The sequence below is a fragment of the Heterocephalus glaber genome, unplaced genomic scaffold (assembly GCF_053883595.1).
Source record: "Heterocephalus glaber isolate CG9 unplaced genomic scaffold, H.glaber_assembly_v1.0 deba00000347, whole genome shotgun sequence".
Classification (NCBI taxonomy): Eukaryota; Metazoa; Chordata; class Mammalia; order Rodentia; family Bathyergidae; genus Heterocephalus; species Heterocephalus glaber.
Genome location: NW_028258143.1, coordinates 54,090,996 through 54,105,061, shown reverse-complemented (window position 1 = coordinate 54,105,061; position 14,066 = coordinate 54,090,996). Strand labels below are relative to the sequence as shown.

General features: G+C 44.2%; 1 protein-coding gene across 4 annotated transcripts in view; it reads left to right on the top strand.

The window, feature by feature from the left end:
* Nucleotides 1–2,844: 2,844 nt before the first annotated feature.
* The window catches only part of Wipf1 (WAS/WASL interacting protein family member 1), a 118,728-nt gene continuing 107,506 nt past the window's right edge, over nt 2,845–14,066 (top strand). For 2 of the 4 annotated variants that reach the window (XM_087200578.1, XM_004857701.4), the window contains exon 1: nt 3,378–3,515. The gene's annotated coding sequence lies outside the window, so the exon portion shown is untranslated. Of the gene's footprint in view, nt 2,984–3,377; nt 3,600–14,066 lie in introns of those variants that run through there. The other 2 variants (XM_021238541.2, XM_087200574.1) reach the window with 2 other exon arrangements.

Sequence of the window (14,066 nt, the reverse complement as noted above, 5' to 3'; positions counted from 1 at the left end):
AAGGAAAGAAAATGGTAGAGTAAAAATATTTACTAAGTTTGCTAGTCCACAATAAAGTTTAGATTTTATCATATTTAATTCTTACTGTCTTAAGACTTTTTTGGAATCAGACATGGTATAAATATGTAAAATTTATACACAGTGCTCAAGAGCTCAGTCCCTTCAGTTCTGGTTACTGCTATTAAATATATGCTGAGCACCTCTAAGTGCAGAGCAGCCCGGAGCCACTTTCCTCCCTACACGTCCTGACTGCACAGCGTTCCCGGCCTGGCATGGTGCACTTGTCCTCCGCAGGACTCCATTTCCTCTCTGCATTAAGTCCCAAGAGAGCCCAAGTGGACACAGAGCCTTCAACCAGATCTGCCAGAGCACCAACAATTCTTCACAAAGGTAAGTAACAGTATTTTCCTCTTTTGCTTTTTGACCTCAAGGAATCTGGATATTATCTGTTCATGTCATTCACATCAGCAGAAGCTCAGGGTGCAGCAAACACAGGAAGTAAAGCCAAGAAACAGTATCGCGTAGTGGTTAGAGCAAGGTCACCAGCCTCCTAATAATTTGGACTGGAAGTTTAGAAGTGGAGTGATCTTGGGCAGGTTACCTGCACTCTCTGAGTCACAGCTTGCTCATGAGTAAAGGGAGACAATTACCTATTTCACAAAGTTGCTGTGAGAATTCTGTGAGGAGGCAGGAAGGCCCCTCTGCCCCTCTGAACGAGTCATTGTTTTAAGAGGGGAGTTCTGAGGTACCAGTGAACTAGTACAGGGTCAGAGTGAGTAATTATGAATTGGAACACAAATGTATGTACAGAGATGGTCCTTGATTTACAAAGGGGTCATGGCCTGATTAACTTGGTATAAGTTAAAAACATCTTAAGTTACAAATGCACGTAACCTACCTATTGGACTTCATTGCTTAGCAACACAGTACACTGCAGAGTATTAATTTTGATACACTTTTGTGATTCCCAGTTGCTGCCCAGTCAGTATTGTACTACATATTGCTAGCTGCACCATTGTCAAGTCAAAGAATTAAAAGCTGAAACATAGTAAGTCATAGTAAGACCATCTGTGTTCAACAACTTTGTGCTTTGGAAAATTTATCTTAGTTTTGCCAGCCTCAACATCCTTTTATTTCCTTCCTTCCTCTCTCTTTACCAAAGTCACTATATTTGTGACCTAGCTTCAAGCATTTTTTTTCCTTATTAACTCATTCATATCAAAGTGTACATGACTGCAGAGGATTAGCATTAAGAACTCTTACTACTAGTATATCCAACACCTTTATTTTAAACTATAATTTAGCATCACACAAAGGAACAAAGGATCTGTTTTAAGCTCTGATAGTTTTCATCTAGAATTTTTTAAACTTCTCCATTTAAAATAATTTCAAACTTACAATTAAGTTGAAAGAAAAAAACCCATAAAAATATTTTCATAGGCATTTCACCCACCTTCCCTTATGTAAAACTCTTGTGTGACCTTAGGCCACGTATTGAAATAAAAAAATTATCATTGATAAACTACTATTTGGGGTTTGATCTTATTGAGGGAAGTGTTAGGGTTTGAAGGGAGAGAGCCTGGGGCATTCTACACAACTAATCACTGGCCTTAGGATTTAAAACAGTGGACAACTCAGAACACCATTTATTTTTGGCTCCCAATGCTGAAATGAAGAGGAATATGTATTTTACCTTCTGTATTAGTCTATTTTCTGTTGCTACAAGTGTAAACCACAGACCAGATAATTTATAAAGAATAAAGTTTTGCTGAACTCACAGTTCTGGAGGCTAAGAAGTTGAAAATCAAGGGAAGGGGCTGCATCTGGTGAGGACCGTCCCGCTGGGTCCTGACGTCACATGGCAAGTCTGTGAATATAAAGCTTTTCTAACTGGTCCACTCAAGATAACCTATAGACCATCAATCATTAACTCTCAAATTAATCCATTAATAACCTAATCACCTCTTCAATCTCCCACCTCTTAAGACCTCACAATGGAGATTAAATCTCAACATGAGTTTTGGTAGGGACATTCAAATCATACACCTTCTTAATTTTCTTTTGTGTAGATTAACACTAACTTTACCAGATTCCCAAGAGACATAAACTCAAGAGAGTTCTGAACCCAACAAATACACTCCTATGCTCAGAGAGGTTATCCCTTTGAATCCTCACATCAGTCCTGGAGGTAGGAACTATTGCTATCCTGACTTACCTCAAGTAACAACAGGCTTGGAGGGCTACTAAGGAAATCAGGTAGTTCTTAGTTTTAATTCTGCACCACATCACAGTAAGTGTTATTGATATGTTTTGAAGTCTGGAATTACATATTCATATATGAAATCACTTGTCTTCATTTTACCTAAAACAGGACATGTGTATATTACCGCAGAAATTGTTTTAAAAGAAAGGCAAATATATAATGAACTTTAAAAAGAAAAATACATTTAGGGACAAAAAATTGCCCATGGGAAGAGCTGACCCATGTTACCTTTCCTAGAAGGGTTACTGTATGTGCTAAAAACGTGTCAAGATACAAATGTACCGGTGAGAATGGTTCAGGGACAGAGAGCTCCTCAAACCAAAGTCTCCTCAGCACGGAACACCAAATTCTGAGGTGCACTATTCCCACCTTGTCTGCTTCTACTCAGGGGATGAGCAGCCTTGGTACTTGAACATATGAACCAATGGTTACTACACTGACCATAGCGTGTCCTTTCAAGTACACATTCTAATACCTGTGGTCACAGTGCTAGCTTTCTCTGGGGACCTAGAGGTGGTGGCGTTCAGAGCTGGTGAGAGTTGAGCCTCTGCTTTCTCCAATTGTTAGCCGTTGATCTTATCAGATTTAGGATGTGGGCGGCTGATGATAACTCTGTCCCCACTTGCTGCAGAAGCAAAAGAACTCCAAGAATCCCAGCCGACCGGAGGGAAAGGCTTCTTCCCAGAGGAGCGGCGGCAGCGGCGGCCACCCACTCACACGGTGGGTGAGCAGTGAGATGCCTGAGACCGTAGGCCCCTGCGGGTTCCACTCCATTCATAAACATGTCTCTTAAATGCATTCGAATTGAAGGGGGCTCAAAGCGGGACCCTCTTGTTTGACAGCTGAGAGGAAGGCGATGGGAAAGGACTTTCCTTCCTGGCGGGCGAAGGGGGACCCCAGTAGCCGCGGGGGTGCCTTACAGCAGACACCCTTTCCAGGTCCCGCTCCTCTGCCAGCGCCGGTCCCAGGCCCGGGAGCTCCGAGGAGAGCGCGTCCCCGACTCTCCCGCAGCCCCGAGTACGCCGGACCGGAGCTCGGGGCGCGCGCGGAGGGCGAGGGCGAGGCGTCCGCGGTGGGCGGGGGGGCGAGGGAGGGTTCCCGTCCCGGCCAAGTTCCCGGATGGTCGCAGCCTCCGGCGCGGAGCGCGGTTCCTGCCCGCCCGGCCCGGCCCGGCCCTGCGGACCTGCAGAAGTTTCTTGGAAACATGCTCGGCGCGCCGCGGGCCCCAGAAGCCGCCCGGAGCCGCCGCGCGGTAAGGACACGCCGCCGCGCCCCCGGGACGCGACCGGGTCGGAGTCCCGAGTTCGGGGAACGCGGGGAGCGGCTGGGCTGGACGGTGGGTCCCGGGGCGCCGGGCGCGGAGACCGGGAGGCCGGGGATGGCGAGGCCGCTTCCCCTGGCCTCGGGAGGGGCGCGGTCCCTGTCCAGCGGCCCCGTGTCCTGCCCGCTCTCGGGGACCGGGAGGAAGGGGCCGGAGCCCAGGGCGCGGGCGCTGCGGGGCTGGATGATGCCCCGGGGCCACGGCCACACCCGACCCGGTCGGAGGGGGACTTTCGGACACCCCTGGGGCCAGATCCTGCTTTGGCACCGCCTCGCCTTCCCAGTAGAGGGAGGCGCGCCCTTCCTGCATCTGGGGTCCCGGAGAGAGCCTCTCCCGAGGAGCCAGGACAGCCGGAGCAGTGGTCCGCGTAGACGCGCGCGCTGGAGAACCGCGCTGCCCTGAGAGGCGGGCAAGTCCCCATCAGCGCCTTGTCCTCCCGAGGCCTCTAGGTCTCCATACAGCTTCATTTCAGTCTCACTCCCCTTTCCATTTTCAGTGTGCATATTTAAGAAAGTTGTAAGTGTAAGGGAAACCAGTTGACCCAGTAGAGGTGACCCAGATCTTCAATCTGTGCCTAGATCGATTTTGAACTCGGAGATTAACAAAGCATGTGTCTGTGCTAGCAGCCCAGCCTGGCCGGGTCTTCCTGACCTACTTAATCCTCACGGAATATCACGCCTTGGCCGTGGGCTCCTGGCCTTATCTCAGTTCCCTGAGGAGCCTCTCAGGTTGTAGCAGTGAGTGGACTAGGTCCCCTGTTCTGAAAGTAATTAATTCTGCCTCCTGGATCTGGGTCCCACCGTGCTCCTCTTACCCTCCCCACTCCCTCCCAGGCTGCGTGTACCCTTCAGACCCCAGGTCCCGGGTGCAGTGCAGCTGCAAGACCCGGGGACAGACGCACACCCTGGGTGCCCCCCCCCCCCCCCAGTTTTCCAAAGCAATTTCAAAACAATACTGTAGCCTCGTTTGGGGTCATTGGTAGATCTTGCCACCTCAAAAATGCCTATCTCTAAAAGGACAAAATAACTCCAAGAAATTTTCTTTAGTTTGTAAATTGCCTTTTGACTTCTTCAAGAGAGAAACCCCTCCATATGCTATCAGCACTCTGCTGCCTAATCTCTCTTACAGTGCTCACAACACTGCCCCCCAATATATCTTCTTGCTCTGTGTATGTACCTGCCTGTGTCTCCACAAACTTGAGTTTCTCAGGGACCTGGAAGTGTGACAGTCTACAAATCCCCAAGCTCTTGGCACAGCCCTTTACCTGTTGAATAGAAGCTTGCAAAGAAGGCTTTGTGGATGATCTTAAAACAGCTCATCACATTGTCTTCTCTGGGGAACCTAATTAGGTGATGTACATCAAAGAGATTTGCAAGCCAGGTAAGGTGAAACTGAGACAGAATGAGTTTGTTTCTTGTTGGAGGGATTCTTGCCTTCTTCATTCATTCGTTCACAAATACGTGTCTACCGCCTATTTAGCCACTTTCTGGTGCCTTCCAGCATGCCGTGCAGCCTGAGGTCACTTGCTGCATTCAGTAATCTTTGAGCTTCCTTTGTCACAGGCTGTGAGGCTCAAGGTGGGGTGTGAAACAGCAGGAAGCAGCTTGACACAAGGGCCACACAGATACTGTGCAATGGGTGGCACCAAGAGACAAGAGCTGATGGGTTGGTGGTGAAGGGAAAATGTATTCCTCATCTTTTTTTTTTGGTACCAGAGATCGAACTCTGGACCTTGTGCTCCTCGTCTTTTAAACTGACTGTCTCTGGCACTTTGGCCAGCTGTGAGTCTTATTTGCGGGTGGTATTTGTTGTTGGGTCTGTGTCACTGACTCGTACTTCAAGGTGTTCCTAACTATGGCTGTAATTTTTGGAACATGTGGCTTCCACAAGGGAACTGGGAGAACAAAACTAAATAAAAGCATTTTTTCATTTGTTAATATAATTTCTTCATTTCCAAGTATCTGGGATTCTACCTCCCAGAGCTGTGGTCTTCCTGAGGCTGTCCTCCAAAGTGGTCTACCAGATTCCTAATGACTTTCACCCAGAGATCTCCCTGCTGCTGTTTCCCAGCCGTACACAATTGGGCCATGGTTCTTGGCAGGCTCCTTTGTGCCTTGTGACTAACCAGGGCCTACAGATGTGAATTGGGTTGCAGTTGGAATCAAGCCAAACACGCATTGAGGGTCCCTGCTAGAGGTTGTAGCTGTGCTCTGTGCTGGGGGTAGCAGGGAGCCTTCTTTCAGAGAGATGGAGTCTGCCCCTGCATGCTTACCTTCGGGTAGAGGTGAGGCCCAGTTCAGATAGCAGGAATGCAAGACAGAATGTGGAAAATAAGGTGAAAAAGGTGCAGACCAGATACATGGAATTTTGAGGACAGTGAGATTATTTCCAGCTGGAGGAAGTCTCTTCCTCACTGGTTTGTCCATTCAACAAATATTTATTATTTGTTCTGCTGTCAGGCACAGGAAGATTAATAGGTGCATTTAGATTGTGTCCCACTGTGTCTTCTCCAAAGGAGGGACACTTGAGGTTTCCCTTCCTGTGGCAAAGGAGGACTTTCTCCCTCACCTCCTTAGTTGGCCAGCTCTGACATTTGTAATTGTTCTCACCCTGAAGGTATTATGGTCAGGTTGAAATAATTAACTCTATCTCTTGTATACTTTTGAATAATAGAGATTCTAGGCTCGCCAAAGTCCCTGGAATACCTTCAATTAGTTAAGGAAGGCTATCTACTTAACATACGTAGGCTAATACTGAAGCATGCTGGTCTTCAGCCATAGGTGTGACTAAAAGTTTATCAAGACTTATTCTGGAAGTGTGAGGCAAAGCCCAGGGATCTAGTTTCTGAGAGCCCTGGTTATGCCAGCGTGCTGCTGAGTGCAGAGCTGCCTGATGGTTACAGCACAGGCCCCATACTCAGGTTGATTTTTCCCCCCTGCTGTGCTGGGGCTCTCAGAGTCTCCTGTTTGCTGGGTAAGCACTCTACCACTGAGCTACAGACCCCAGCACCTGTCCCAGTGTTCTCTTACAGGGCCTTTGTTTTTCTACCTTTTAAATGAAAGCAACCCCTACCTCAAAGGATTGTAATGAGGCTCAGATGTAGTCATGTATGTGAGTCACTTGACCAATTATCTGCTGCAGTGCTACTGCTTGATTATTTGGGCTATTATTAGTAGTATTATCAGTTTGTATGTAAAACACTGTTGGTAAAAAAAGCCTAAACCTAGGAACTGCTTTTTTATATATATAAATTAATCCCTAAGCTGTCCAGTTTATCACGTTTCACATCAATCATCTCTTGTAGTCCTGAGAGGGAGACTCACAGAGAAGGGGTGTGGTACTGCAGCTGCAGCTGAAGGATGTGCTTACCCAGCAAAGCCTACTCTGCTGGGGTTATCAGGACAGATAAGGACAGGGAGGCAAAGATAGGCCATCTCACTTTCCTGGCTTTTGGAGCGAAGAAATACCAAGTTAGCACATTGTAGTAGTCACACAAGTGGCCGGCATCCATGTGGGGGTGACTGGTGGCTGAGACCACTTGTCCCAGGCTAAGCTGCTTTCATTGTGGGTGTAGTGCCCGAGCCCAGTGTGTGAGTGAGTCATTGCTGTGTCTTGTAGCAGAAGTCAGGAGACTTTTCAAAAATAATGGCAAAGTTTCACATTTATTAAAGGTAGTAAGAAACAGGCCCTGCAGAGTGAGTTTGGGTCAAGTAAAAGTAGGGAAAAGGGAGAGAAGCACCTTACAGGATAGGGTGGGCTACCTTGAAGAAACATGATAGCACTCAATGGTGATGGTCCCTTTTTTATATTTCCCCTCTGCCATCACAGTCCAGGTCATCCTATCAAAAACCTGCTCTAGTTCTTGCAAGAAGTCCATGTGCAGGGATTTGAGAATGAATGGTTCTGCACGTGTCCCCAGGATTTCCTCACTCACTTTCCCAGCTAGTTTTAGCCACGCCCTACCTTCCTGCCTCATTTCCCCTGAGAGACGCATAACCCCATAATTCTTCATAGGGTGCCAAAGGGGTGGAGGAGGTCCCTGTCTTTGTATATCTACTTTCTGCTGGAAGGGGTGGTAGACCTTACCTACTGGGGATTATGTGCTTTCCAACGATGTTGGGGTGCTGTGGCTCACTGGTGGGGTTGAAAAAAGAAAAACCTGTAAGAACACAATGAGAAAAGAGTTAATGAATCTTACCATTAAGTTTGGGATGTCCAATATGAGGAGCAGGTCAGATTCATGCTTCCTATGGAGGAGAGCGTATGGCACAAAAGGATGTTAGATATATTATCCAGAGCCTGGGAACCACGGCCGTAGAAAGATTCAGTGTACTTATCTATATGCAGAGGTGCTTCTTGAAGAGAAATCTCAAGTCTTCCAGAGGTTCACAGGAGTATTTGTTTATAGGTATGGACCCTATGGCTGAGAGAAGCTGGGTAACTTGCCCAAGGATGCACGGTGACAGAGCTATGGCTCAAATCTGTGGTGATCTGATGCCAAACACTGCTCTTTTAACCCTTCGTTTCATCACCAGCTTTATTGTGCACAATTTTGCATGCTCTGGGCTCCAACTGAGCTGCTTCCCCGTTCCCACCTGTGTGCCTTCCCTCCACACTGTCCCCTCTGCTCATTTGTGTGTTGAAATGTATAGAATCTTCAAAGTGCTCACAAATATTTGTTGAATGGCTAAAAACAATAGACTTTGCTCATACTCAGTAAAGAAAATAGTTAACATAGAGGGAGACCCATTACCTACAAATATCACTACTTTAGTGCGGTGATAGACATGGTTCACATTGTGAGAACTGGCTGCTTAAGAAGAGCTGAAAAGCTCTCTTCTCCATTCACCAATTCCTCTCTCTCTCTCTCTTTCTCTCTCTCTCTCTCCCTCCTCCAACCCACCCACTGTTCTCACATAGTTGAAGTTGTGCTATATAGAAGATGTTTGTATTTTGCTTGCTTTCCTGGATGTACTGCTACCATGTTATGATTGAACTCAGGACCTTGGACATGCTAAGCATACTCTGTACCACTGACCTGTACCCAAGGTCCTACCCTAAATATGATTTTAAATAATTGTATAGTTAGCATTCTTATATAGGGATGTATTTAACTAGTCCACTGTTGGTTGTGCAGGTACCCATTAGACACTTCTAGTTCAGTGACCATCAGCTTACCTGTTAGCTCTTGCTAATGATGACCAAACAACCAGCCATTTATTCAGTGACTGAATAAATGTTTTCATTTATTAGTTGGTGCTATTTAAACCAAATGGGAAGTTGGTTGAATTTCTTGCTTTTCAATTACTTGACGTTAAGTCACCTTAGCCTATTCCTGAAACTTCCCAAGCATTTTTCTGTTGGCATATGCAAGAGATCTTGAATATTGATCAAAGAAGTTAGGCCTGGGAGAGTCCAAGTGAGAAATTAGACCATGTCTTACAGCTATGGAATATTGAAATATTGAACATGCTGTCAAATAATGTTCAAGAAACCCCAAGACTTGCCCTCTTCCAGCAGAATAGATTTTGAAAGTACAGAACCGTTACATTAGACCTTGAAGATCTTGAGAAAACAAGTACCCTAGCTATTTATTTTCTAAACATACCAATAGTGACATCAGTGTCTTGACCACAGTAGTCTAGTGTTATAGAGATGGATGGTTAATGGGGACAGATCAGCCCTGAGATACAAAGGCATGAAACTGGACCGATCTTAAACAGACCCACCCACACCCCATAGGAAGCTCATACTGCTAGGCATGCTGGGGGAGGGACTTCCAAGAAGGGATGGATTGGGGGTAGGGTCGACCAAAAATGTTCTTTCCCAGGTCTCAGAAGACGGGCTGAGGGACAGTAGGGCAAGCATTCAGGTGGTATTGAAATGACCAAATGAGATTTTTGAGGGCCTAGAAAAAGGGAAGAAATATATATATTTTTTAAAGCAGTAAGCAGTTTACTTTAAGCAGGGGCTATGCTTGTCCATTAGAGCCAGAATTTGGTTGCAATGCATAGTTTTAAAAAGAATATAGAATGTCAGTTTCAGTAATCTTGGGTTTTATGAGTAAATTTTCACGCTGTTCTTTTCCCTAGCTTTACCACTTTTTTTTTAAGTCTCACGTGTTGTTTGAGACAAATACAAAATTTAAGTTGTTAAAATTGAGACTGGGTTTCAGTAATATTTTACATGATTTCAGGGCCAGAACTTCATTATTTAGATTCATAACCCCTCTTCCCTTAATCTTCTCTTTTTTTATGAGAAGCTAGGAGTAAAAGAAAAAAAAATCTCATATGGTTAAAAGAACTGCAAAGTGGGTTTATGGTATTTTAACTGTAAAATTCATTTCTATACAGAATTCTCAGACATCATCTCCAATTTTCTGTGATAAAACATGTCTCTTGCAGCTTAGATGTTTTTGTTAAGTATCAGGATGTGTTCAGTATTTGTAACTCATAGTCTTTGCTTCCTTGTTTTTGCTGACAGTGTATGTTATGGCTTGTATCTAGATTTCTCCCAAAGCCTCATGTGGTCGTAGGAGGGGCTTTTCAGAGGTGGCTGGATCTAGAGTGTGCGATGCTGGGATCAAGGGTGTGTGATTACTGAATTAGTTCACTGATTGGTTTGGAATAGTTCTGGGAGTGGGTAATGGGAAGATCCTCCCTGGGTGTAAGTGCTACCTGCCCTAAAGGACAGAAAGAAGTCTGCTGTAGTTGCTTGTCACTTGCTGCCTTCTGCCTGCCTACTCTGCAGTGCCCCTCCACCATGCTCCCTGCCTTGGAGCCAGCCAACTGTGAACTAAAACTTCTACAAACTGTGAGCCAGTTAAACTTCTCTTCCTTTAACTTTGGGTGTTGGGTATTTTGTCTCAACAATGCGAAAAGTAACTAAGACAATGTTATTCTCCCACTTTTAAAAATTTACACTATAGTTTTGAACTTATTCAGATTATAAAAGTATTATGCGCTTGCTATAAAAAGATGAAGTGGTAGAAATATATAAAGAAAAAGTTAATTTGTTTGTCTGTCTTTTTTTAGACAATGTCTTGCAATGTAGTTCAGGCTAGCTTTGAATTCACAATGTAGGCTAGGCTGGCCTTGAACATGTGGCAATATTCCTGCCTCATCCTCCTGAATGCTGGGATTATAGGCATGCACCATCATGTTTGGCTTGAAAAAGTTAATATTTTTCTCCTATATTCCCCAAATTGTCATACTGCAAGATAATATTATCAGTCCCACCACTTTCTTTGCTTATAAATATATAAATATATATGCACAAATAGCTTTTAATATTAAAAATTTCTACACACTAAGCTATCTTTTTTTTCCCTTTTGTGATTCTGGGAATTGAACTCAAGGCCTCATACATGCTAGGGAAGGTCTTTACCACTGAGCTACACTCCCAGCCTTAGGCTACAATTTTTTTAGTATAATCAAAGATCATAAAAATTCTCTCCAGATTAAAAAAAAAACCTCACTAATGTCATGGATGCTTAATATTTCATAAATTAACCATTCATGTTTCAAGTTTTTTCTACTACAGTAGAGCATACCTCTGTGTATGTGGAACATGCCAACACACAGAAGCGTTTATTTCCATCAGAGTCCCCACAGTGGTATTACTTTCCAAAAGCTGTTAATTCAGTCTTGCTAACAGTATTTGAAAATATCTATTTCCCCACATCCTTGCCAGCATAATTCATTTAGAAGCATAAACTTTCTAATCTTTTTTTCCTGTTTTGTTTCAAATGATTTCTTTAGGGAACACTTGTCACTATCTCTACCTTTTTAAAAAAAATTCACTCCTTTGAATTATTCATGCCCTGTCTTTTTCTTAATTTTCTTAATGTGCGTATGATTGGTATTCTAGAAAAAAAAAGTTATTTAAGCTCACAGAGCTTAATTCTTCTGTATTGAAATGAAATAAAATACTTGACCTTTCAATCCTAATTTCCTCTTCTAAAAGTATAATATTTAAGATGTTGTCTCAGGAAATATAAATGTTTTAGTAGGAAAAACAGAAACTTAGAAAATACAAAGATGGGAAATTTGAAAGGCGAAAGCCTGCAGAGCTAATTGAGTTTCCGTCTTGAATCCAAAAGTCTGAACACAAAGATTCTTTGAGAGCATTAGTTATAAGTTCTGCTGAAATACACACAGGAAAAAGTGAATCATAGCAGATAGGAATTTAGACCTGGACTGTGGTTGAAAGTCTCTGTCCTCATGGATCTTGCTTATTTTTCCAGGAGGTGAGACTGGATTCCACTTCTCATGTCCTTGGAGTTGCTGAGTTCATTATAAAATTATTTGTATATAACTCCAGCAGTACATTGGCTAATCAGAAACAGCTGTATAACTGGAGTCGTTTATAAGAACAGAATAACTAAATCAATCAGCAGAATTTCTTATGTTTGGGTAGGTCAGGCCAACATTGTGTAGCCCAGAATAATAACAGCGCTTTGTAACTAACCTGACACAGATGGCAAAAAGATTGTGTTTGGGCAGCAGAAGTTGGAACTGACAATTAAGAAACTCTGTGAGTCCTTGATAACAATAAAGTGGTACTCTATTTTTAATGTTAGCATTTTAAGGGCTAGGAAGACTCATAAAGGAACATCCTGTTTAAAAAAAGAACACATTCTCTAAGGGCTAGGTCCCCTGAATGAGGCTGAGTTGTCTAGATCAGTGTGCCCTGAAAGAGAAGTCTGTACATTCTGCCAAACTGCTGGGACTGAAGCAAGCTGAGGCCTTGTGCTGGGGAGATGCCACAGACCAGGCAGGCAAACGACAGATCTGACCAGAGGAACTGTTAGATCAGGAGGAAGACACACATTCCCAGGTGAGACTGGGCTGACATCTCGATGTGGCATAGTAAAGGGGATTCCTCAGCATGATGAGTCCCTGTACAAAGCCTCAAAGGCCCGTGAGAACTCAGTGAGTTCCCAGAAGGTGGCCCTGCTCCCATGACCCCAAGCAATCAGTGTTAATGGACGTGTCAGTACATAGGACAGGAGGTCTGATGAAAATCTCTATAGACCCGGACTCTCCACATGTTCCCCAGTTCTGAGGGACTTGGAATTCTCTACCACTTAAAACCATAGGCCACTCTCAAGGCCAGAGACCTTGCTCCCATTAGCCAGAGTCCTAAGCCTGGAGGACCTAAGTCTCCAAGTGCCTGGCTGGCTCTGACATGGTGTTAGGCTGGGTTAGGTTTTAGCCAGTGAACGGCATAGTGAGAGAATGTGCTGCCAGGGGAGTTGGCACGCTTTCTCTTGCTATAGACCACAATTTTGGCACTAGAATTTGCAAAAGCTTTCATCCTCTTGGGCCCCCAAATGCTGATGCCTGAAGGTAGATGTCTCCATTGCCACTCTAACTCTGTCCCTGGTTCTTGATGTTTACGAATCCTCACAGATAGTGTGGACTCTTGGCACTTAAGTCGCTTTGAAATTAAGACCTGAATATTTTCTGTCTCATTTCCATAATTCTTTTCACATGGCGTCTTCTGCTAAGGCAGAGTGGTGAAGAAAAAAGCACAGCAAACTAGCCCACTTGTATTCTAGTTCCAGCTTTGTTGCCTAGTAGTCAGATGACCTTGACAGCACTCGTGTACACTAATATAGAAAAATAAAGGAGAATGTAAAGGACGCGTGTGCGCGTATCGTGAGGTAGAGTGATTTTTACTCATAAGAGTAAAACAAAATCTGCCAGGCACTGGACAGCATCTGACTCAAATCTCTCAGTATCCCACTAGAGGAGAGGAATCTGCAGCAATAGAGAAAGGACAGAAGCTTGAATATCTGTGATGCCAGAGATGGGAAAGTCCATTAATAAGTGCTCCCTGAACAAGTCATTAACATCGTAATTGATCAGCCAGAGAGGTCTGAGGAGTCCAAAGTTTTAATTTATCTGGTTTTTTTGGTACTGGGGATCGAACTCGGGACCTGGTGCTTTGGAGGCAGGAGGCGGAACCACTGAGCTAAATCCTCAACCCTATCTGTTTTTGAGTATTTAAAAAATAAGGGTGAAAAGTATGTGTCTACCAACTTCTCACTTAACTGAAATAGTGTATGCATAATATATGACAATCAAATTATGGGCTGGGGATATAGCTCAGTGCTGGAACACTTGCCTGGCATGTGTGAGGTTGAGGGTTCAATATCCAGCACTGCAAAAACTATCAAATGATGTTTTAGTAAACTGGAGTCTTCGTTAATACTCGAATTTCCTTGTATACTTACTGAAGAAAGAATATTAGCTGAAACACTGACCTCTTTTGTTACACCAAGGGTTTTTAACTAATATGTGTAGAGATGACATTGAGCCAAATGCTATCCAGATTTTGTTTTACCTAAATGCAGTAAAAATCACACACTCCTTCACTATGCATCCATGTGTCTCTTTATATTCACCCTCATTCTTCTGTGTTAGTGCACACAGGTACACTACCTGAGACCATCTGTCTTCATCCATATGCAGGTCC